Genomic DNA, 23,154 nt, shown 5'->3' with positions numbered 1-23,154 from the left:
TGGCTCTGATCCTCCTGTATCTTTCCTGATGGGAGCAGCTGAAAAATGCTGTGTTAAAGATGAAGATCGAAAGATAAAGGTACATAACCAACATTTCAGGCTAGAGCCCTTCATCAAGGTATGAAAAAAATGTCAGCAGGTGCCTAAACAAAATAGTAGGGGGGAGCTCAAGGTATATCTTGATGAAGGGCTCAACCCCAAAATGTTGGTTATGTATCTTTATCTTTGCTATATAAAGTATACTGTTTGACCAGTTGAGTTTCTCCAGCATTGTGTTTTTACTAAGAACAATCTCCTGGAGGAACTCGAACAAGCAACATCAGTGAGACAAAAAGAATGACTGACATTTCAGGCCAAAGGCCTTCATCAAGACTGGGGATGTGGAGAAAAGAATCCAGTGTAAAGTGGACAGGGTGCAAAGGTTGGACAGAAGCACCATATGGGACTGGTGAACCAAGTTGTAGTGAAGCATAACACACAGAGGCAGCAGATTGACAGATGCCAGACAAAGAAAGGGGTGGGGGGGGGGGGGGGGAGAAATACAAAGGGATCAGATGAGGGAAAATGAGTCATACAAGGTAGGGTGTGTGATTATAGGACAAATCTGATAAGGAGAGAAGGTGACAATGGTGGTACAGTATTAAGAGAGACTTGTTGGAACCAGGATGGGATAGGGTGGGGAAAAGGGAGCTAAAGAATCCCATAGGGTGATGGGGTGGAGAAGAATTGAACCAAAGAGGAAAGGAGATGAGAAAGGGTGAAGTTGGATGGGAAGGGGGGGTCAAGAAAAGGGGGGGAAAGAGAAGGAAAAAAAGGGAGAAGAGCAGAACTGGTATGGAAGAAGAGAAAGAGGACTCATTACATGAAGTTGTAAATTCTACATTGTCTGATGTGTTGTTCCTGCAGTTTCTGTTGGGCCTCACAGTGACAGTGCAGAAGGCCTAGGACGGGAAGGTTTGTGTGGGAATGGGAAGGTGAGTTGAAATGGAAGCTCAGGATTGTCAATGCAAATAGTGCATTGATGCAAAACTGCCCACAAGTCTGTGTTTGGTCTCACCAATGTAGAGAAGATTACATTTGGAGCACTGAAAGCAGTAGATGAGGTTAGAGGAGATGCAGGTCTGTTTAGGATCCTGAATGGTAGTGAGGGATTTTAATAATGAATTTATTGTCATATATATTGTACAATTATGCATGCATTGAAATTCTTACATAATAGAGCCAATCATGTACTTCATAAAAAGAAAAAAAAAACAATAACATACTTTCAATTATAAAGTGATAATATGTACAAAAGGTAGATAATAAAAAGTCAGTTACATAGTGTAAGAAAAAAAGTATTGTTACAATTGTGATGACCTTGTTGTGGTGTTGGAACTGTCCATGATTAATACAATAAGGGGAAGTTCAAGAGCTTGATAGTTGTTGGAAAAAACTGTTAATGAGTGCTGGTTCTTCAGGATTTTCTACCTCTATCTGAAGGTAGTAGTGAGAAAAGGTGGTGACCAGGGTGATGGGAGTCGTTTACAAGATGCAGAAGGAAGTGTTACACTTCCTGCGCTTGCAGGATAAAATATCAAGGCCACAAAGAGGTAGGTGGGGAGGGATGAGTGAACAAATCACGGAGAGAGTCATTCCTGTGGAAGGGAGAAAGTAGCAAGGAAGGGGTGGATGTTTCTGGTGGTTCAGACCAGTTTCAGCTTTTGGAAAAGACAGAGGATGGTGTGCTGAATATGGAGGCCGGTGGAGTGAAAGTTGAGGACAAGAGGAACCATATCTCTGTTTGGAGGGTATAGAGGTCTCCTACACTGTCACAGATCTCATTGCATTGGGAATTCTCCCCTCCACAGCTCTAACCTGATAGTGCCCCAAACTAGCAATACAAGCAAGAATTGCTTGTATCTCTTACCCAAGATCCACAAACAGGACCCTCCTAGCAGGGCCATTGTTTTCACCTGTTCTTACCCCACCAAACAGATCTTGACTCCATCCCCTCTCACCTTGACCAGATTACTTCCACATATATCTGGAATACTTCCTATGCTCTTCAACACTTTGACAACTGATTCCCCACCACCTCATCTTCACTGTGGATATCCAGTCTCTGTATAATTCGATTCCCCCTTATGAAGTTCTCAAAGTTCTCAAAGCTCCTGGTATATTGTATATTGTTCTGACCAGTTTTCCTCTACCAACACTCCAATCCAACTGGCAGAAATTGTTCTCACCATGAATAACTTATCTTTTTGTTGCTTCTCATCTTTCAAATCTAAGATGTGGTCACAAGGCCCTGCTTTCCTTTTGACTATGCGAAACAGCTTTTAATCTGAACCTACCACAGCAAATCTCCCAACTTTTTCTCTGTTATATTAGAGCTGTTTCCTGGACTGATGCAGAACTTGCCAACTTTATCAACTTTGCTCTTAACCTTCACCATGCTCTGAAATTCACTTGGACCATTTCGAATGCTGAAAAGCATGGACAGAGTAGATGTAGGCAGATTGTTGTTTCCCATGGTGGGAGAATGTAGGACAAGAGGGGCACAACTTCAGGATTGAAGGGCATCCACAGAACAGAGATGAGGAGAAATTTCTCAGCCAGAGGGTGGGAAAGCTATGGAATTTGTTGCCTCAGGTAGTTATGGAGGCCAGGTTATTGGGTGTATTTAAGGTATAGGTTGCTAGGTTTTTGATTAGTCAGGGCATAAAAGTTTATAGGGAGAAGGCCAGGCAGTGGGACTGAGTAGGAAAAATGGATTGGTTGTCTGTAAGGAGTTTGTACGTTCTCCCAGTGTCTGCCTGGGTTTTCCCTGCGGGCTCCAGTTTCATTCAAATCATACCGGGGGTGTAAATTGGGCAGCATGGACTCATGGACCAAAATGGCCTGTTAAATAAAAATTAAATTAAAATTAAATGGTGGGGCAGACTCGATGAGCTGAATAGCCTATTTCCGTTCCTATGTCTTGTGGTCGTTTCTGACATGTCTCTCCCCTTTCCAGAGTTCCATCTCAGGAGAGTGGGAGAAGATGTAGTTGAGGCAGCTGTCAGTCAGTGGATTTGTAGTAAATGTCACCCACCTACAGGAAAGATATTGTCAAGCTAGAAAGTATGCAGAAAGATTAATGCTAATATTACCAGGACTGGTATGCTTGAATTATAAGGAGGAATAGGTAAAGTAAATAGTTTGAGATTTTTATCCCCAGGATCAGGGAATCTAAAAGCAGACAGCACAGATTTAAGGTGAGAAGGAAAGGATTTAAGAGTCACCTTCTTCACTGAGAGGTTGGCCAGGTAATGGAATGAGCTGACAAAGGAGGTGATAGAAGCAGGCACAAGGTCAAAAGACATTTAATGATAATGATGTATTTTATTGTCATACACATCAATACCATACAAAGTACATCTATACCAAAATTCTTTCTTGCTGTAGCCAGAGTAACTACAATAGTATATACTGAATTACCCCAGTACGGAAAGAGATGTTCATACAGGTGGATGGACAGAAATAGTTGGCCAAACTTGCTTAATGTAAGACTCATATACAATAAACTTCAGATGTTTGACAGCTGCAAAGAATATTATATATACATTTTTACTCTTACATGCATTTTGTTACAAATGTTTTCGATAAATATCAAGAAATACACGTACATAATATTATTTATGTATGTAGTTTTTAAACTGCTAATTTGTATTAGTTTCAATAATCAAAAAGTACGCCTACCGAATATACTCATAGTTGAACTTTGAGGACCAACTTTGAGGGTAAAATTTAGAGGATCGACTATTATCCACATGTTACTTTTGACCTAGGTAAGTATCTGAGTCATTCGAGGCGCTGGGAGCTTGGATGGGGGCAGTGGCTGGACAGACTTGGTGGTAAGTTTGCATTCAGGGTGTTGGGAGCTTGAATATTCAGGTGGGTGCATGGGACTAGGTGGCATGTCTGTGGTCGGGGCATTGGGAACTCTGGTGGACAGGCAGCTGGGACTGGATGGCAAGTCTGAGTGTGGTACTTTGGGAGCACAGATGGGCAGGCAGCCAGGGCCTAAGTGAGAGTCCATAGTTGGGGCGTCGGGAGCTCAGATTGGAGGGGGCAGCAGTTGGGGCCTAGGCGAAAGTCCGTGGTCAGGTGCTCTGGAGTGTGGGCAGTCTGGATCACTGCTAATATGACTGCATGAAACACAGCCATACCCACCACAACCATGAGATTGCAAGACCCGCCAACTAAAATAAACCACTGTGAGCACTGGGTCATGGATTTCTTGTCTCAACCAACATATTCTGTGAGCTGCATACTATATGTCAAAGAGCCACATGTGGCTCATGAGCTGCTGTTTGGCCACTCGTGGTTTGGCGGGATATGGATGAATGCAAATGGCACTAGCTTGGTTGGTATGGATCTTGGGCCAAAAGAACTGTTTCTATGCTGTAGTATTCTATGACTCAATGAGAATGGCACATTTATCTTAACAGAGACAAAGTACATCTTGTACAAGCCACTGACATATAACACTGTATTGCAAATCAGATGTTTTAAAGGGGGCGGGGTAAATCTGCAAAGCACATCATGTGTTCTTGACAAGTTTTGATCCTGTAGCAGTGTTGTTAACAAGCATTAAGGTTGAAAGGGGAAAAGTTTAGGGGGAACACTAGGGGGAGCTTCTTCATACAGAGAGTGTGGAATGAGCTGCCAACTGAAGTGGTGAATGCGGGCTTGATTTTTACACTTAAGAAATATTTGATCAGGTACATGGATGGGATGAGTATGGAGGGCTATGCACTGGGTGCAGGTCAGTGGGACTATGTAGAAAAATAGTTTGGCACAGACTAAAGGGCTGAAGATCCTTTTTTTCTGGGCTGCAATGTTCTATAGTTCTATACAACATGGTGACAGAAGCCTGTACCACTCAATTGACCTATAACTCCGGTGTACTTTTTGAAGGGTGGAAGGCAACTGGAGCGACCACAGGAAACCCACAAAGACATGGGGAGAATGTATAAACTCCTTACGGACAGTGCCGGATTCGACCCCATTCTGGGAAAAGTCAAGAATCATTGAATCAAAAAGCAAAGCAGCAGGCAAAAAGGTCCGTCAGCCCTTTAAGTACATACTGAAAATTAAGCACCTACTTACAGTAAACCTACAATTAACCCCCAATGAGAATCCCTGGCTATGACATTTGAGATCGAGAAAAGAAATGTTATGTGCATGCTTTGGGAGTTCACAAAAGTCCAATGCCAGTGATGGATGGAGAGCAATGTCTCTTAAAACAGCCACCCTCTTGTCTTACCAAGCAAGGTAAATGGCTTCCACATTGGCCTCATCAAACATCTCAGAACTCATAGAAGTAGAAGCATCAACCTTGATCCTTGATCCAGAGTGACTACATCAGAAGATGTGTGTTCCCTTTTCTGCCCTACAAGTAGTAGTATGGAATCCAGTATCTGGGTATTAACTATGACTAACTACAGAATTTCTCAGATATTAGATACTGATAGTAGTATGAAAGGGCACATCAGAGTTTAAATGATCTACTTTCAGATTGAGGTACAAGTAATGAAAATAAACAATATTATCCACATGGTTGCTCTCTGATATGTATCCACGTACACAATGGAAAATATTGGTGGCAGTTAGTGTAGTAGTTATTGCAATGCTATTACAGTGCCAGAGACCTGGGTTCATATCTGGCACTGTCTGTAAGGTGTTTGTATGTTCTCCCTGCGTCTGCGTGGGTTTCTTCTGGGTTCTCCGATTTCCTCCGACCCTTCAAAATGTACAGGGGTTGTAGGTTTAATTGGGATATTTGGGTGGCACGGACTCTTGGGCTGGAAGGGCCTGTTACCAGGCTGTAATGTCTGAAAAGAAGAATTAGAATCGATAACTGGATATTGCACTTATTTATGGGTATTGCTATGGTACGCTAAATAGAATCTCTCAAGTTAATGCAGCTCTTGAAGCAAAAGGAAAGGGCATGTACTCATGCAGTTTTGAATTAAGGCAATGGTTTCTACATACAATTCTTACATTCTTGTTTGTTATGAGGAAAGTGATGGGGATTGATGAATATGATGAAGAAAATGGGAGCAAGTTAGAGATAATTTAAGCAGGCAAGCCTACAGTCACAAAATTCAAGTTGGACATCATATTAAAATTCCTTGTTTTAAACTGGATGGGAAGATCTGAAAAACAATTTTAGGTAATGTATTCATACTAAAAGTGGCCAGAACCTTCAGGTGGTTCTTTAATCACAATAGCTGTGTAATCGTGTTACTTAGCTACAGATTGGAAACTACAAAAGTGGTAATCTTACTTTAAACGGTTGTCCAAGTGATACATTTGTACCTATCAGCAAAAGATACAACTATTATATTCGAGCCTTACATTTACAAGTATGTGAGGCTTTCAAACCTGATACAGGTTGTACCTCTCATATTCAGCACTTTGTGGTCCGGCAACTCCCATGATCTGGCACATTTAGGTATGTGCCGCTTAACTTCTGTTTGGGCAATGTTTGACCGCATACACTGTACGTCTGTGATCCCATAATTATTCACTTATCATGAGCAAGTCTGCAGCAATTTAGAAAAAGTGATTGCTAGCTATAGGAAATTTTATACTGTATACCCAAACTGATGCAACTGCCCTGCTCTCTCCCCACACCCCCATGTCGGTCCCCACACTGATCCCACTGTCTCCCCACAGCCGCACGTCAGTCCCCACATTGATTCCACTGCCCTGCTCTCTCCCCACAGCCCTCTGTCGGTCCCCATACTGATCCATACTTACAAATAAAAAGTTCACAGGTACACTGCAGTTTCTCATATAGCTTTGCTCAGTATATAATATGGTGTCCGCACAACATCCACATCGCATAACGCCTTCTTTCACAGAATGTATTGTGGACGTTAAGCGGCACCTTTCTGTACAAACTCCTTACAGACAGCATGGGACTCGAACACCGTCCTGAAGGTTGACTCCGTTGCCATTAGTACAAACTCTTTAAAGACAGCACAGGACTTGAAGCCCGGTCCCGACCACTGGTGCTGTAAAGGTTCTGCGCTAACTGCTACACTAACTGTGACACCCCACAGTGTTATTTCCTGTTTTAAGCTTTGTTCTACTTTTGATATGTTTACATAAGGGTTCCCTCAGGGTCAATTTCTGCTTTCTGGTATTTTCTGTAGACTAGCAATGGCCAGATCCCAACATCACCGGATTAAAGAGGTACAACCTCTTGGTCTTCTTAAAATCAATCTTCTACACAAACCTGGGGCAGGGTAGACAAACTTCACTGACAGACTGGCTCAGAAAAAACATAATGCCACTTTGAAAAATAAACGTAAGGATGTATTGGTACATTTCTTTGAACTGTACATCTGCTGGAACCTAGTCTAAACTTTGGAAATTTCCATTATTGAGAAGATAAGCTAGTCTCAATTTTAAGGATAAAAATGTTTCAGGAATTTTCTCAGTGTATCTGATGGAGAAAATATGATCCTGAGCTACCAGGTGGACACATGGTTCAGTTACATTCTGAGAATGTAGATAATCCAGAAGGGAAATATTGAAAAAAGGGTGAAGAATAGAATAACGAACTGAAATAACATCTTTCTGATATAGAATTGACTGTAGATATTAAATTCCTCTAGTCAAGGATAGTGTGAGAACCTGTCTCTATTTGATTGAGACAATCATGATCTTCAGTTCTGTTCTGCATTCACAAAGCCACCACAATCACTGCCCATCAATGCCTCAGAAGAGAGAGAGATCATTAGTGGCTACAGAGAGGACCAAGTGGAGACAATCAGGAGCCTTGATTGGATGAAGGGTAGGTGGGAAGGGGAAAAGCTGACAAAGCAGTGGCAATAGTATGATAGATCTCAGATGGTTGAAGAATATTTTGGGCCATTCTTATGGAATTGTTCCTTGCCCTCCAAAGGAGGCTCAGCATCATTTGAACTCTAAAATGAGCAGTCTGAAGCTTATTGGCCATTTATAGGGAACAAGGCTGGGGGAGGTGGAAAGAGGTGTGGAAGAGAATTAATTTAACAAATAGGAAGAAATGCTTAGTCATCACTGATTGTATTGACAGATTCAAGGGCTGAAGGACCTCCTCCTCTTCCTGTTTCTACTCCCATCTGGATAATACAGGAAAAGTTTCAAGGATGGAAATGTGTCAGTGAAGAAATGCACCAGCTCCAATGATCCCAGAGAATCTCTGGCCCACTACTGCTTAAAGTGGACAAGGAGCATTCAGGATGGAACCACAAACTGCAAGGCAATGCAGAAGGGCAGACCATTACACAAACTGTCGGTCCACTCTTCCCATCAACTAGCTGCAGGCAATATTAAAATGTTCTCTTTATGTAGCTATTGATGTTGTACAGTAATTCTTGGTTATGTCTTTAAAATATCAAGCCATAAGATGTGTCTTTTAAAAGTAAGGAAAGTTCTCTACTGTGTGGGAAGCAGCAGCTCACCAGTGCCAGAGCAGGAAAATGGATGTATCAAGGACGAGGAGGGCTGGTAAGAACTGAAGTTCGTTAATGTAGGAAATGGAAGTGAGGGCTGGTTATATGTGGATTGTGGAGGATCACGTGATCTCCCTGTCTGGAGCCTTGTAGATGTGGAGGATCACGTGACCTCCCTGTCTGGAACCTGGTCGGAAGTCGTATCCCTGCCAATCAAGGCTGGACTCTGGTCACTCACTAATGCACACCTTCTCATTGGCTCATTTGAATGATGCCTCATCATTATTGGCCAGACGCCCAACTCAGAATAACAAGCTCCAGTACGTGCGAAAGTTCCCTCTCTTTGCTCCTTTGTCCTGACTATGATCTACACTAGGTTACATAACTGTGGACATTGCTGGAGGAGTTGTGTGCACTACATTTAGAGTGGGACCATAATATTATTTTGCAGTACTTAGCATTGAGCCGCACCAACCCCCACCCCCCACCACCACTGTTACAAGGAATTGGGAGCATGTGTTTAAGTCTCTGTTTTGTTAGAGTGTGTTAGTAACTGTTTACTACTTAACACTGAGCTACACCCAGTCACGGTACAGCAATCAGGAGTATCTCACTCTGTGAGAGTGGACACATATGGGAGAATGTGGTTGGGTAAGCAGCCACTGGTATCGAGGAGCCTGATGTATCTGCTCACACTGTGGTAGTATTTAAGTCTTGTACTGTGAGGAGAATAGGCACCAGAGGCATATCTAAGGTATGGCATGGCATGTGCAGGGGGAGGATGCCATCTGAAAAGAGTGGACCACTTGAAGACTGCCCCACCCCCCAGCACTGCTGCCAATCCGGACATACAATGAGCACACACCTGTTCCTTTCTTGACCATGTTTGCTCTCAATTATACAACATCAAATACAAGCTGGTGACCACCAAGGCCAGCTCTTGCGAGACCTTCATGTCGCCATGTATTTTGATGCATTCGCTACTCCTGCCATAGGCACCATTTTGTATAGATACACCCCTGATAGGCGGGCACCAGTATTGGAGTCCAACTTGGATCTGATTTGAATGTCAATATAGCAATTAATTAGTGAGCATGATTATGTATCATTTCACATCTTCCTGTTTAATTCCAATGTGAACAATGTGACACGTGTCTCTCTGTGAACCCACTGCACCTCATGCTATTTCCCAACACAACAATTGGCGCTAAGAGCAGGGTTCAATGAGTTGAGATAGAATCCCTCCAGCATCACTGTTGTGCACTACATGGGGCAGTGCAGACTGCATAAGTGTGAGCAACCAACCTAGAAATGAAAGTCATGGAGGCAGCTTCCAAGCTGATTGAAACATAGCAGCTGCAAGCAGCTTGCTGGTCTGACTGGTAGCTTGACCCAGTCAAGGTCCAATCCATTGTCCAACAAGGTGGGGGGGGGGGGAAGGGGTTGACACATGTTTGGGGGATGCATATGTGTGGATGGATTGTGATGACCATAAGGAAACAGATCTAAGACACACATCCTCCCCTTACGTGTTCAAGCATTTGCAAGCCTGAGCAGTGGCCACACGGTCCCAGACCGCTGCAAGGGTATCCCACCGATTCCCCAAAAAGCGAATGTAGCCAAAGATGGGGTGGGGGGGAGGATCTCAGGTGGGCACACATGCAGTCACTGTGAAATTATGGAGTCCCGGGACTACTCTGCCAACCAGCAAACCAGGTGAACACCTAGCCATGCCGCTGCTATGGTTGTGGGACGATGGGTCCTCAAATGCCTGCCTCCCTCATTGGGAAGCAAGTGCCCAGGGGAATCTGTATGAACAACAGATGACTGGTAACGACTTGTGGGTGCTGCCAGAAGAGGTTGATAATTGCACCACCCAATGGAACAGGTGGTAACTGCAGTCTGAGCCTGGTTCCCTGCCCTCCTAGAATGGGGCCGACATGACCAGCTACAGTGGCACACCACTGATAAGGGGACAAGGGTTGTTAAAGAGATTGTGGGTATCTATGGGGGAACTTGTGAGAACCAATTCCCAGGGAGCATGAGGGTGACTGGTGCCTTGGAGGGCTATTTAGCCTAGAAAAATGGCGTGTTCACCGAGGGAGTGGCCAAATGTGAAGACAAGGCCTGAGATGGGCTAACAAAGAGAGCGTTTATTCACCTTATGGATGTCCTTGCACTGTCTGCTCGCAGACATTGGTGGTAAAGATGCACACATATGCCAATTAAGCCAGAGAAATCAGGCATACTAGTCAGTGAACATAAAATTTTCTTTCTCGTCCCTCCTGCCTCACATTGGGGAGCAATTCCTACATTACCCTGCTGCATCGGGAAGACAACAACCCTGTTTGGTCTGTGGGAAGCAGGTGAGGCACTGTCATTTAGTTTGATAAAGTACCTTGAACCTTATACAGATGGCTTTCGTATATATAGTACAGGTATACAGTTTCTCTTAATTTTCTTCATTTGAGGCACATTTTCTATAGTTATAACATTTTATTAACATTTTGTTGTTTAGAAACCCTTTAGTAATTGTGTTTGTTAGTAATTGGTGAGTGATGTGACCACTGAGGGGTGGAATGTTAGGTGTGGATTGTGGAGGATCGTGTGACTTCCGTATCTGAAACCTAGTAGGAAGTCACATATCTGCCAATCAAGGTTGGACTCTGGCCATTCAGAAGTGCACATCTTACTGTTGGCTCAGTTGAATGATGCAGTGTCATCAATGGCCAAATGCCCAGCTCAGAACAACGTAAACTCCAACCTGTGCGACAGTTCTCTTTCTGCTCCTTGGTTCTGACTATGAATGCTGCTCTATGCCAGGTCGTTTAACTGGGGATATCACTGGAGAAGTGATTGATAAGGTATGCACTATATTTAGAGTGGGAACGTAGTATCGTTTGGTAGTACTTAGCATTGAGCCCACCCCACCCCTCCACTCATTGGTATAGGGAACCGGGAGTGTGCGTCTAAGTCCCTGCCATGTTAGATTGCGTTAGTAACTATTTAACAGTGAGCCACACCCCAAGGTACAGGGATTGAGAGTGTCTGACGCAGTCCCTGTATGTGAGTGTGTTCACGTGCAGGAGAGTGTGGTAGGATAAGCAGCCACTGATAATGAGGACCCTTGCGCCCAATGTGCCTGCTTACACTAGAGTGTCTGACGCAGTCCCTGTATGTGAGTGTGTTCACGTGCGGGAGAGTGTGGTAGGATAAGCAGCCACTGATAATGAGGACCCTTGCGCCCAATGTGCCTGCTTACACTATTATAGTATTTAAGTCTCGAACCATGTAGAAAATATGTTGCCACTATTATTGGAGTCCAACATAGATCTGGTTTGAATGTCTATATACTATTAATTAGTGAGATATCTTCCCCTGTTCAATTCCCATGTATACAATAAAGTTACCTTTGATTGTGACACTTGTGTTCAGACTCGTCTCTCTGTGAACCCACCAAACGTGATACTATTTCCCAACACAACGGGCTTCCATCAACCACATTTCCAGAAAAAGGACACGTCAGATGTCCTGGAACAGAAAGCCTCATTTTGTGAGCAGATGTGGTGCAGAGACAGAAAAATTGAGAAAAAGGGACATTTTCCTTACAGGAAACGAGCAGCTAGCATATTGCTTAAAATTCTTGGTGTGCCTCTATAGTAACAGCCTGATAGTCAAAGTCTGTTTTTGTATGTTTAATAGAAACAAATTGTTAGTTTGAATTTTGCTTTTCTGCTGTGTAAGATGAAATGGTTCAGATAATTTCTTTGACCATATAATTTTGAAAGTATTAACAGTTTATTGTCCCTTTATTAATTGTTTTAAGTATAGTTTATGGTCTTAAAAATCCAAATAAACAGTGAAAAACTCACTGCTATTTTGAAATGGACTTTTCATTAATGAGTCAAAACAATGTCTGCATGTTGCTCAAGCAATTATAAAGGGAAATGGTTGCAATATTGTCAAAGAAACCTGGATTATCGACTTGTTAGTTAATAAAATAGACTATTATAGACAAATAAAACTGGACTATTCACTCGTTAGTCAATAGAAGATGGAATTGAAGTCTTAGAAAGTTAGAAATTGGATCTGGAAGAAGACTGGATTGATTGGGCTCTGTTAGAGCAGATCAATAAAGAGACACAAACAAACAACAATCAAGATTATTGAAGAAGCCTTCTGTGTTTATTACAGATTAGAACACAGTTTTGGTGCATTGGATCCGCTTGTCCTATAAGGACTGTTTTGGGTTTGGAGAAATTGTTGTGCATGTTTAACATCTGGGTGTAATCAATGACACAATGGAGGAAACAGCAGTTGTTGCTGCTTGGGAGCTATGAGTTGAGGAGATGGAACTAACCCTGGATAATTAAATCCTGGATACCTGGAGCCGAAAGGGGATCAGGTGTATCGAGGATTGTTATGAGCAAGGGCAGCTTGTGTCATTTGAACAACTAAGAAATAAATATGATTTGACCAATAAAACATTCTTCTGCTAAGATCTTTCTTAAGGGATAATTTGGGACTGACTATGGCCCTGCCTGTGTGTAGTGACATGGAGAGTTTAATTTGAATGGGGAATACAGGAACACAATCCTTTATCTGGAACCCTTGGGGGAACAGTGTGTCCTGAATTTCAGATTTTTACGGATTTCAGAAAGCCAGATTTAAGCCCACCCGAATTGTGCTGCCGTATCCACCCCATCCCACTCGACTCGCGCTGCCAGTCTTTCCCCCCCGCCCCCCCCCCCCCCCGCTCGTCCGACTCACATTGTCGTCTCTCTCCCCACTTGCCGGATTTTGGAGCTTTCCGGAATTTTAGATGTCTGGATAAAGGATTGTGTACCTGTACATACAAGTTCATCTTGTAATGTATCTCCTATTCCAAAGTGAGGGCCCAAAGCCAGGCTTACACAAGTCAAGGGAAAGGTGAGAGCCAGACTTGGGCACAAAATTCCATGAGCGGTGCTGGTCAGACTGGTGTCTGGACAGCATGACCACAGATATTAACGCCCGGTATGGATTGGTGCAATAAAATTTTCTGCATCAATTGTACCTCACACCACAAAAACTACATAACTCTAAATCAGAAATTTAGAAATGGGCTTCAGGTGTGGTGAGGAGATTGGAACATTTATCCACTCAACCTGGCTGTGTACAAAGGTGAGATCCTTCTGGGAGGACCTGGGGGACATGCTGAAAAAAATTACAAAGATGGATTTCCCACAGGATCTGGAATTGTACCTTCTGGGAAACATTATGGATATGAGTCTTAAATTGCTGAAGTACCAAATTCAGTTTGTGCAGGTCACCTTGTGAGTAGCCAGGAAATGTGGAAGTCCAACTCCCAACTAAACATTACATGATGGAATACAGAGATACAGAGTTGTATACAACTGGAGAAATTCACGTACAATTTAAGGTCATTAATACGCATTCATTAGGGTATGGCAGCCTTATTCGAAACACATAGGCATCCAGATATAGCTACACCCCTTCTAAATAGAAGAAAGGTTAAAATCCGAACTAATAGTGGAACAATTGAGATAAATGAAGAGGGCTGTGACATAGAAACCGTGCTCTTGTTTTGTATCTTTTTCATTTTACTTTGTTACGTTAGGTTAATATTTGGTTCTTTTACGGGTATGTGACTAGATTTTTGGTTCATTATGTTTGTTTAATTTACATAATCTTTTCCTTGTGGTATTAGGGTTTAGGAGGGAAGGGAGAGGGGTGGGAGGAGGAAAAATGGACTCTGTATGTAATAATAATATCGCTGAGAAAGATTGTATTGTTGTTTTGGATTTGTTTGGGTCTTGGAAAATCAAAATATTCAAAACCAAAGGTGGAACTAATAGATGAATTGCAAAGTTGCAATTAGATAAAAAAGGGAAACAAAGCAACTACAAATGAGACTGAGGGAGGATATAAATAAGGAATAGATGACACCTGCTGGGGATATAAATTTCACTGAATTATTGCAAAAAAAAATTAATAGAAACTAAGATCAATCATGAGGTAGTGGCTGAAGCTATACCACAAGATGGTGTTGTGGAGAATGAACAATCTAAAATGGAGACATGGTCAGAGATTAAAGCATCACTTGATATACAGGACCTAATAGGACCAAATGATAGTGTGTAAATATTACCAGCGGGAGGAGCTCTAGAGCAGGCTCCAGAGTTTCAAGTACTGAATCTATGCATTTAAAGATGCGGCAGCTCTTAAAATGGAAAAGACAATGCTTCAATTGAAATTGGACTTAGAAGGTAGGGAGGAGAGGATAAAAACGACACAGGTGCGATGATGACAAGAAGAGGAGCTACAGGAGGTGCACCGATGCAGAGAAGAGGAGCTGCAGGAGGAGCAGCTAAGAATGGAGGAAAGGGAGCTAAAAAAACAAAAGAAACAATTGGAACTGGACAAAAAAATTGCTGCTAATGAGGCCACATCACAGGCACTAGAAAGTGCAGTGGTATTTGGTGCTCAAAGTAAATTATTAAAAGCATCAAGTTTTGAAAAAGGACTTCAGAAAGAGTAACTATTAGAATCCAAAGCTGAGCCAGTGCTAAAGCCACATTATGGGCATGGCCCTGAAATATACAGGTCTAGGTACTGGGCTGAGCCAGTGAGGAACAACAAGAAACGCTTGGTCAAGGACTGGGCAGATTAAGACAATGCTGAGCCAGTGCTGAGCCACAATATGGATTTGGTCCTGAACCAGGCAGAGGAGGGGCTGAGCCAACCCCATGGATGTGAGATGTGCAAGATCTTGAATTAACCGGCTGATCCAAGGAGCCAGAGATCAAAATCCAATGATGGCCACATTGGACAAAACGGGAGTCAAATGCCATCTCCTGTAGGGTCATACCAAGCGCTCCTGGCAAGTATGACAAATCTGGGTGGATAAAGAAGTCGAGGAGTCCAAATTGTGTCCTCAACCAAAATTGAAGGTAAGTACATTTGCCACTTCTCTGACAGTGGCGGATGAAGAAATTAAGGAAACTGAAAGTTCATCTGCTGAAAAAAAATTATGTACTGATTTGGAAAAGTGTGTTCAGATGAAAAGAAAAAAAAAAATTAAAAAAAATCACTTTTTTGAAGGAAAATGGAGAATGTTTGGCTGTCTGTGCAAAGGACACCAGCAAAAACTGCAAAAAGCGACTCAGCTGTGACATATGTAATACAACACATCTTTGAGGAAAGAAGCAGGTGAAAACAGTGCTGAAGCTTCAGTATCGACAAGTGGGCTTGCTGAGGCCGGTGCAGATAACTGCAAACTCTCAATAGTGTCTCTACAAGGGATGGAAATGCAACGCTACGACCCAGGAAGTACTGAGTCATTTTGCACTGTGGGGCTTATGAAAAGGCATAATCTTAAAGGAAAAAAGGCAAAGATTTTGTTGAAAACCATGGGACAAAGAAAGGTCATGGACACTAACATAGTTTCAGGTTTAGAGGTTGCTGGAAAACACAGCGTTGATTTGTGCGATCTTCCACAGAAGACAATGCCTGTGCAATAAAATGATGTGGATCAGTGATCACTTTTAAGGAAGGTTTATATACTGGAAAATAGCTCTGAGACAGAGATGCACCAAAGGCTCTAGAATTAATAGAAGTAATACCTAGTGTGAGAGATGGACATTTTGCTATTAGAACTATACTTGGATGGACAATCAATGGATGATGTTGCTCTGAAGCAGTCAACAACAAGTGTTAATATGATATCTGTTGTGGAACTCAATGAACCATTGAAACATCCATTCAAGGCAGACTTACCTGAATGCCTTGATAACAATTAAAAACCTTCAAAATAATATAAATAGTTCTTAGAAAATCATAATGGTGAAAATAAATCAAGAGCATCTAAACCAGTAAAGAAGAAATTGTTTTCATCAAAAATGGATGAAAATGAAACATTAGAAGATGCTGCAAATTGTGCTGCGAAGCTAAATAAAGGGCAGGAATTAAACAAATATCTGGAAACAAATCTGATAATAAAGTGCAATTGCCTTCAGAGTGCAAAATGTTGAAAAAGAAATTAGAAATATTGGATACTCCAGAAAACAGTGTCCAAAAGGACATTAACTTTGCACTTGGAAACAAAACTGAATCTGATGATTCTTCAGTATTGAACATGACCAAAAGAGAAGCTCAGAGAGCAGTTGACAAGAATGGAGAATTAATTGTAAATAGAATTCATGAAACCAAGCGGAAGAAAATAATAACTGCTAAAGAAATGAAAGCAGTTATAGAAGAAAGGAAAGCAAGATGCATACAGTTGAAAAAGGAAATAATTTTTTGAAAGAGAACAAGTCATTGCTTAATGTCATAAGAAAAGATCCACTTGAAGATGCAGAAAGGATCTTGAAGACCCAGTTAATAAATGGAGAAAGAGAATCTAATAAAAAGCTTCAAGATAAATTGTTAAATGAGACTGTAAAAGTTGTAAAATTGGATCCAGAATTACAAGACAACAGAAGTCATAGTGGCTGTGGATGAATTTGAGGAATGAATGTTATTTAAGTCTTACCTTTTCTATAGCCAACCGGAGAAGAAAAAGAAAAAGAAGAGCCATCTTGCACCCTTAAAAAAAAGTGAATACCTTAGAAACTAAAAATGGTTTCTGAACAGACCAATTACCAAAAATCTGTCTTTTCCAAGAAGCAGAAAGCTTTAATGATTGACGTTCACTTTTGAATATTTCCTGATGCATTATTATGTTTGATTTTCTTTGTAGTGATAATTAATATTTTTAGATATAATAATTAGGGGTTGGTATTGTAAGGGTTAAAATGACTTGCAAAAATATATTCACAAGAAACTAGCAGCTAGCAATATTGTTCACGAATTCTTGGAGAATCTCTAAAGTAACAGCCTGATAGCCAAGGTCTGTTTCTGTGTGTTTAATAAAAGTGTTAGTTTGAATTTTGCTTTTGTGCTGTGTAGGACCAGAGTAAAATGAAGATAATTTATTCGACTGTGTAATTTTGAAAGTTTTCTTTGGCTTGGCTTCGCGGACGAAGATTTATGGAGGGGGTAAAAGTCCACGTCAGCTGCAGGCTCGTTTGTGGCTGACAAGTCCGAAGCGGGACAGGCAGGCACGGTTGCAGCGGCTGCAGGGGAAAATTGGTTGGTTGGGGTTGGGTGTTGGGTTTTTCCTCCTTTGCCTTTTGTCAGTGAGGTGGGCTCTGCGGTCTTCTTCAAAGGAGGTTGCTGCCCGCCAAACTGTGAGGCGCCAAGATGCACGGTTTGAGGCGATATCAGACCACTGGCGGTGGTCAATGTGGCAGGCACCAAGAGATTTCGTTAGGCAGTCCTTGTACCTTTTCTTTGGTGCACCTCTGTCACGGTGGCCAGTGGAGAGCTCGCCATATAACACGATCTTGGGAAGGCGATGGTCCTCCATTCTGGAGACGTGACCCATCCAGCGCAGCTGGATCTTCACAGCATGGACTCGGTGCTGTCGACCTCTGCCATCTCGAGTACTTCGACGTTAGGGATGAAAGCGCTCCAATGGATGTTGAGGATGGAGCGGAGACAACGCTGGTGGAAGCGTTCTAGGAGCCGTAGGTGATGCCGGTAGAGGACCCATGATTCGGAGCCGAACAGGAGTGTGGGTATGACAACGGCTCTGTATACGCTTATCTTTGTGAGGTTTTTCAGTTGGTTGTTTTTCCAGACTCTTTTGTGTAGTCTTCCAAAGGTGCTATTTGCCTTGGCGAGTCTGTTGTCTATCTCATTGTCGATCCTTGCATCTGATGAAAGGTGCAGCCGAGATAGGCAATCGAACAACTGAATTTTGAAAGTATTAACATATCAATAGCTTATTGTCCGTTTATTAATTGTTTTATGTATAGTTTACTGTCTTAAGAGTCCAAATAAACAGTGAAAAACTCAATGCTACTTTGGAATGGACTTTTCATTAATGAGTCAAAACAAACGATGTCTGTGTGTGGCACAAGCGACTATAAAGGAAGCTGGTTGCAATAGGAGACAAGATGGGAGGAAGTGTAATCAAGGTAGCAAGGGAGGTATAGTCAATGAGTTTATAGTAAACACTCACATTTCCTGTGGGTAGCCTACACTCTTTCCAATTACAGGTAACCAACACCTGCTGTTTGCCTTTGTCTCTCTTTCTGATCTCAACACCCCTGTCACCTAGTTTTGTTCCCCTCTGCCAGTTTCATTGGTCAGTCAAAATGTTGTTCCTAATTCCATTTGCCCATCAATCACATACTTAAGCCACTGGTCCTTCCACACCCTTTGCATACTAATTGCACCTGCTCATTATCCCTCTTTGATCTGGTTCCACATTACTTTCCTTACTTATCAGATTCCAGCAACCTCTACTAATTTGGTTCCATTGGTTTTGTTCTCTGCAATAACTTGTTCCTTATTTTCCCCCACAACCTTCTCCAGCCTGTCCTCTGCACCTCCTGATCACCTCTGCCCCAGTTTCTTCACCCCCTTGATATGAGCCGACATGGATGCTGTCTGGCCTTGCTTGTACCTCTTTACACCATCTCCCCTTTAGATTCTCGGCCAGGATGCCACGGCTTCACCATTCTTTTGCCTCCCCAGATGCTGCCCGACGTGCCGACTCCCTCCAACTCGGCCGTTGCGCGTTGGCGCATTAGTTGGCCACCATGAACTGCGTCGGTAGCTCCCCCCCCCCCCGCACCGCACCGGGATCAGGAAGACTTGACTGACGGAGGCGCAGCTGCCTGCAGGCCGAGCTGTTCCCTCGGCGCAGGCTGGAGATTCTCCATTCAATGTGCGATCTTTGCGGGGCGAGACTGGCCACGCACGATCCCGGCTCCCCTGCACCCCGACCTACCGAGCCGCGCTGGTCCCGGGCTTTCCTGCGCCCCGACTCGCGATCTCCCTTCGACCCGCAATCCGGAGGCACAGGATACAAGGGCAGCCGCCTGTGAGAGTTCGAGCCGACCAGATGCCTTCCCAGAGTTGCTACTTCATTCTAAGCCGAGAAACTGTTACAAATGAAGCCTAATAAAGTGGCCAAAATGCCAGGGCACCGAGAGGAGACCCACGTGGTCGCAATGAGAACCAACAAATTCCATTGCAACCAGCGCTCGAGTTCAGGATTGAACCTGGATCAGGAGTCCTGTCCTCACTGGGCTGGTCAGTCTAACATCATATCAATCACCTCAGGTCAAGGGTCGAGGGGGATAGTATCAAGAGAGTTTCCCAACTACACGCCAGGCTTGTCAGTAATTCTCCACATTCAAGCATGGCCCCTTGACTTGTCCCACCAATGAGTGAGGCTGTGATTGATCCTGATGTTAAACCGAACTCCACAGTGGCAAAGTTCTCGAGCCAGGTCCAAATCCTGAAGTCGAGTGCTGGTTGTGCGAAGTTGGTTGGTTCTCCTTTAGATGCCACTGTCCCCGTCCACAGCCCCCAAAAATGGGCTCTTGCTAAGGTCATCGGCTGCTGTAAATTTCCTTCAGTGAGTGGTAGAATCTGCGGGCGAGCTAATTGAGAGTGTGAGAATAAAATGTGCTGGGATATGATTAGTTGTAAAAAGGTGCGATCGATGGTCAGTGTCACCTCGGTGGGCTGAAGGGCCAGTTTCTGTGCTGTCTTTATGATTCCAGATTCTATTTGCAGAAGCCTTCCATCCTTTGGGGCGGCTCTGAGAGCCCATGAGCACTTGATGGGTTGAACGGCAGCAGCTTCCTGTGCTGGGAGGCAAAGTAAGCTTTTGGCAGGAGAGATCATTGATGGGAAAATGTTCTGGGAAATAACTTTTTGTTCTGGGATATAATTTTCAGAGTAGGTTGTTTCTGCTGCAACTGTACATGGTACTGGTGAGGCTCCACCTAGAGAACTGCATGCAGTTCTAGTCTTCCTGAGGAAAGATATACTGGCTTTGGAGTTGGTGCAAAGGAGATTCAACAGGTTGATTACAGAAATGAGTGGACAGGCCACGTAGCACGATCAATGACCACTCGCAGACACGAAGCAAGAGTCAGGCTTTGTTGATCAAAAGACTCAGACATGCTGCTGATTCACATCCAAGGCAGGTATGAGGGAGAAGACTAGGGCTCTCAGCCTTTATTTGGGGATCTTATAGGGAGGGGCTACAGGTACAGAAATCGGGCTAGCCTGCCAGCCCAGTGAGGACATGCCTGCAATACCGTGTTCCACCACATTCACCCCTCCTTTTTTTGAATGGTCCAGTGGGGGGGAAACACTCGGGGGGCTGTGTTGGAGGTGGGATCACTACTTCATTTGTCAGGGTGATCCTTGTGGCCGACTGGTCGCTGCTCTGGGGTATTGGGTGCATCTCCTGCAGATTTTCACAGAGAGGGATTTGGAGCAAGAGCTACCTTGCACTTGGCTGGGGACATGGTCAGGGAATAATGTTTGGCTGTGCCCGGGTGTATGAAGCTCTCAATGTTTCCTGTGTCAAACAGGCAGCCAGTGGTGTTGCCGTTTACCTTGATGTCCATCATTGATTGCTCCAGCTGTTATGGTCTATTCTGGGCAAGCACAATGGAAGCCAACATCAACTCACTGTCTGAGTTGTTGCTGCTATGTCATTGGGTTGGCTGCCACTAAGATGGCCGCCTAGGAGATTGTGAAGATAGCTGTCCCCGTGGATTGCACATGGTGGAGTCTGGAAATGAAGCCGGATATGACGTCCCTCTGTGTTGTCGAGCCCCTGGCCTGGAAGTTCAGTTCTCGGCAAACGGAAATGCATCGGCACAAGATGGCGACGTGGGCCACGGTCTGCACATGGCACTGCTAGAGTGGGGCTTAGATCGACATACCCTTGAATAGTGTCCTTTCTTCTGACAGATCGAACAGGTCGCGCTACGGGCCAGACAGTACTTTCACGGGTGTTTGCTTTGGCTGGAGTAGTTGCACCTTGTGTGCTCTGCAGTGGCAGTCAGGAACCCCGAGTCCCAAGATGGTGCTGCCCATTGCCCCACCTGGTGGCTGTGTGGCCTGCTGAGTAGGCCTCCATGTACTTTTGGACAGCCTCCATCGCTCAGGCTATCTGCACCTCTTCCTGTAGGGACCGATCACCTTTCTTCAGGAGTTGTTCCTTATGTGATGGGAACAGAAGCCAGCGACAAAGCCCATTGTGGATGAGTGCTCGGTAGGTCACCACAGTCACATCCCAGCACCTGCAGTCTTGTCCCAGCTACCACATGGCCCTCATGAAATTGTCAACTAACTCACCCGTATGCTGGCGTCGGGAGCTCAGTTGAAAATGAGCATACATCACGTTCCTCACGGCTCCGTACTGCTGTCAGAGTAAGACCATTGCCTCTTCATATTCAGTGAAGTCGCACATTATTTGATACGCTCGGTGGCCCACAGCTGTGAAGAACAGGACATACTAATCACCATCGGCTCTGATTTCATGGCTCAGGTAAGCCTTCAAACAGTGTAGTTACATATCAAACTTTACGGAGGCCTCTGGTTCCTTTGGATCAATCTCAGGCTTCTCCAATCTAATCACTTTGTCCATGGCACTTTAAAATTCTGATTAATAAATTGTAGCGCGATCAATGACCACTTGCAAACACAAAGCAAGCAGTCAAAGCCCTTATTGATCAGAAAACCCAGACATGCCTCTACATGCTGCTGGCTCATGTCCAAGGCAGGTATGAGGGAGGTGACTAGGGCCCTCGGGAGGGCTACAGGTACAAAAGGTGGGCCACCCTGACCAGCCCAGTGAGGGCATGCCCGCAGCCCCATGTTCCAACACAAGCCTATGAGGAGAGATTAAGTCACCTGGAACTAAACTCATTGAAATTCAGAATGAGTTTTGTTTTGAGTCTGCATGGGTGGAAAGATCTCAAATATGTGAAGATTTGTTGGGTAGTGAACAATGTCTTGAGCTGCATGCACTACTGAATTATCCAGCATCGAAACATGCTTTGGCTGTTCAAATATAATGCACCTTCACTGGCACTAACCAGATTTACTTTTGGATAAAGTAGTTGCTTGTACCATCCCAACAAATCAGATTAATTTAAAGCAAAAGACTATCTGCTACAGAAACTCAGAAACTTGGAACAGCATCTGCAATATCTCATGTGTCTCAGGTTTATTTAACTCTCCTTTTACTTCACTTTGAATTAAAGCAGCTGGAACTCACATAGAAATCAGTAACCAAAAATGATCAAGTTGTAAAATGAAACGTGATTTTAATTTCTCAAATCAACATTTCAGATTTAAACATAAACAAAGAGTGTAGGCAGGACAAAACTTTAAAAGGTTTGAAGCTGTTCAGAGATTATTTGAACCTGGAAATAAGTTTCAACAGGAAATAAATCATATTTAATGAAAAATATATATTTAATGCAATTTATAACATCTTTTGCACTATTATGGGTAACAAATCCCACAATATGTAAAGCAGGACATTGAAGTTAGAACAGTGCTGTACAGTACATGGGTTTCAGTCCATGATATTGAACTTTTATCAACCTACCCCACATTAATCTAACCCATGTCAACCTCACATCTCATTCCCTTCTATTTTTCTTGCATCCATGTGCCTATCAAAGTCTTTTAAATGTCCCGATTGCACCATTCTCCACTGCCATCCCCTGCAATGCATTTTAGGCACCCACCACTCTCTGTGTAAAAAAAAAGTTACCTCTGATCTCTCCCCTACTCTTCTCCTCTTGCC

The 23,154-nt window shown here is 43.4% G+C and overlaps 1 protein-coding gene across 4 annotated transcripts in view; it reads right to left on the bottom strand.

Annotated features, from left to right (window-relative positions):
• plgrkt (plasminogen receptor, C-terminal lysine transmembrane protein) overlaps positions 1-19,474 on the bottom strand; it is a 62,971-nt gene extending 43,497 nt beyond the window's left edge. The window contains exons 1-2 of one of the 4 annotated variants that reach the window (XM_069924036.1): positions 19,318-19,474; positions 17,011-17,063 (exon numbers count right to left, since the gene is read on the bottom strand). The gene's annotated coding sequence lies outside the window, so the exon portion shown is untranslated. Of the gene's footprint in view, positions 1-11,887; positions 12,009-17,010; positions 17,064-18,990; positions 19,062-19,317 lie in introns of those variants that run through there. The other 3 variants (XM_069924043.1, XM_069924028.1, XM_069924054.1) reach the window with 3 other exon arrangements.
• Positions 19,475-23,154: the final 3,680 nt, after the last annotated feature.

This window comes from Narcine bancroftii, chromosome 1 (genome assembly GCF_036971445.1).
Source record: "Narcine bancroftii isolate sNarBan1 chromosome 1, sNarBan1.hap1, whole genome shotgun sequence".
Taxonomy (NCBI): Eukaryota; Metazoa; Chordata; class Chondrichthyes; order Torpediniformes; family Narcinidae; genus Narcine; species Narcine bancroftii.
Note: the sequence above shows the minus strand (reverse complement) of the source record. Positions and strands in the feature narration are given on the sequence as shown.